The following is a 3171-nucleotide window of genomic DNA, read 5'->3' as shown; positions in this document are numbered from 1 at the left end:
ACCCTAGTACATATGTATGTACATATAATGTGTTTTAATCGATTGGTAATAATAATAAAAGTTAAGATCTATCTTCACAAATCAGTGCCGTATCAGTTCAGTACCATTGCCAATCATCATCGATTAGTGATACCAATTCATTCGACAACCGTAGTATGTCGCCCGGTACTTTCACTAAAATGAAGTTCATTGAAACCAAGATGACTTATTTTACTAATGATCAATTGGCAATTATTGCCAAACTATATAATTCTTGGTAATTCCGTACCCACTCAATTAAATTTCCCTCCATATCAAACAAAACTTGCAATAGAATACCGTCAGCTCGTCAGTGAAATACACAAACAAATCTTTGCCGAATTAACTTCGCTCTAAAAAATTTTTGTTTAAATTTAAGCATAAATATTAAAAAAGGTAACCAGTTTCCTCTCTTAATGTATTCAAATTTGCACACCATGTTAATCTACTTAAATACTGCTTTTTAACTTTTACTTACCATATGTGTGACGTAGAACAAATTTGAAATTTGTTTGTTGAATTCTAAACACTTAAGGCCAAATTCACAGTGTGTAGTTAACTCAGAATCGGCAGTTAACTGCAGATTTTTAATAAAGCACTGTGAATTTGGCCCTTTGGGCAGTTAATTTAACCATTTTTAAATATAGTTAAATCATTAAATAAACTTAACTACAAAAATTTCTATAGAATTTTCTTAGTGTTCACAATTACACAGTTTACACTTAAAATGTTTAAAATTTGTTCCAAAAATTTTTTGTTTAAATTAACGCATATTAACAGAGGTTGCCAANACACAGTTTACACTTAAAATGTTTAAAATTTGTTCCAAAAGTTTTTTGTTTAAATTAACGCATATTAAGAGAGGTTGCCAGTTTCCTCTCCTAATGTGTGCAAATTTAAGACACCGTGTTAATAAAATTAGAAACTGCCTGTTTACTTTTACATACCAAATTTGTCGCGTAGAGCAAAATTATAAATCAAATGTACTTAATTTTTATTTTTTAAAGGGACTGTATTTTTGCGTTAAAAACGTTTACAATTATAAACATTTCGTGTGGGTATTTTAAACATCTCATGTTCAAAAATCCAGTCACAGATTTTGTTTGAAAATAAACACTTTTCAGTAGCAGTTTTACATGCAGTTTTTAGAGTGTACACTCTAAAAAATTGTTGTTTAAATTTATGCATATCAAGATAGGTAACCTGTTACCTCTCTTAATGAATGCAAATTTACACACTGCTTGCTTACTTTTACTTATCATATGTGTGGCGTAGAACAAATTTCTAATTGGTTTTTTGAGTTTTAAACATTTATTGTTCACATTTTCATTGTTTACACATAAAATGTTTAAGTTTTACTCTAAAAAATTTTCGTTTAAATTTACGCAAATAAAGAGAGGTAACCAGTTTCCTCTCCTAGTGTGTGCAAAATTAAACACTGTCTGTTTACTTTTACATATCAAATTTGTCACGTAGCGCATACAAGGGTTGGGTTTTGGGGTTAAATTTATTATGATTTAAGAAATTTTGATAGAAAAATTTTTCTTTTCCATTTCTTGTGCATCATTTCGTAAGAGTTTTTCTTTTTTCTTGAGAGCTCTTTAAAGTTTAACTGCGAATGAAAACATTGTCCTAAAAATATGCAATGCATGCTCACCTACAGTTGCTTTTCACACTTTACAGCCTAAAAAAGTTTACACTGATATGTACTTAACAAGCATTCGAAGATTTAATTTGCTAACTTGGAATTCGTTCCACCAAAATGAGCTACATGATAAAAATACATGTTCAGCTAAATTTTCGTTATTCGAAGTATTATTATTATAAATGAGAAACCAGAAATCGACGAAAATGAATAAAAAATTGTAAAAATTTCGTGAAATTATTTAATTTATTTATATTAAAATTCTTTTGTAAAATTTTGTTTTACTTTTGAAAGTTGAGTGCATCTTTAACCGTTAATTTTTTCATGATTTAATGATCGGATCTAAACCAAATTACGGGACGACCTTTAAGGTATTATCTTTCCGGTAAAAAAAAATCGGTTAACGCAGTGCAAAGTTATGCGGTGGAATAAATAAAAGAAATAAAAATACTCCGAAGAATTGATAACCTCCCCTTTTTTGAAGCCGGTTGAAAATGTCTGAGTTCTTTGTAAATTTTATGTAAATAAAATGCAATTTATGAAACTTAAAAAAAATTTTTTTTTTATTTCATTCTGTACATAAAACTTGCATAAACGTATTTTAAAGAGCGAATTTTCAGTATTTTCTGATGGTATATATTTAGAAGTATAAACTCTTTCACCCTAAAAATATATGCCTGCGTGCGCCCCTGGCACTTAGTATTTATTATGTGTAGAACATATATTTTTTTACTTTTAAAATGTTCGTAATTTTAAACATTTCATGTGTATATTTATGTATATATTTTAAACAACTCATGTTCAAAATCAAATCTTGAACATCTTGTGCGTATACTTGAACAGATTCTGGTTGAAAAATAAACACTTTTCAGTAGTAGTTTTACATGCACTTTTTAGAGTGTATAACAAAAATTGCGGAACGAACACTGAAGCAGCACTGACGGTAAAAAACGGCATTGTGCCGGACGGTCTGAACAACTCTATTTGGGACTGGGGCATCGATATTATATTTTTCACTGACACTGATAGGTACGGCACTGATATGTGTAGATAGACTTTTATTGTAAAAATCACCTACATATATAATTGATTTGAGGTCGATAAATAAACGCAGGTCTAATTCCGATTGTAGGCATCGTTTCTATTTGCGCCGCTGTAACTTTAGGCATTTTTAAACACTTCGCACTATTCTGTTATTTCAAAGATATTTTTTTTTATATTTAGTAACGAAAATCCACTTTGTATAAACCAAAAACTCAGCCTTTAACGCACTTGCTTATTTATCAACTTCGCGAAAACAATGTGCCGAATTCCCGTGGTGCCCAACAAATAGACATACATACATATTGTGGCGAATACTGCGGCAACACAAAGCGAACAACGAGAAATAGGCAGAATGTTCGAGGAATGACGTAGAATGTTCCACAAAGAGAAACGTCAAGTTGGATGAACACTGCGAACAGCGAGAGAAAGAGAATGAGCGATAAACTTCAGAACGTTCTGGAGTT

The sequence above is a fragment of the Rhagoletis zephyria genome, unplaced genomic scaffold (genome assembly GCF_001687245.7).
Source record: "Rhagoletis zephyria isolate East Lansing unplaced genomic scaffold, Rhagoletis_zephyria_1.1 Rzeph_scaffold_01082, whole genome shotgun sequence".
Lineage (NCBI taxonomy): Eukaryota > Metazoa > Arthropoda > Insecta > Diptera > Tephritidae > Rhagoletis > Rhagoletis zephyria.
This window is presented reverse-complemented; position numbering follows the sequence as displayed.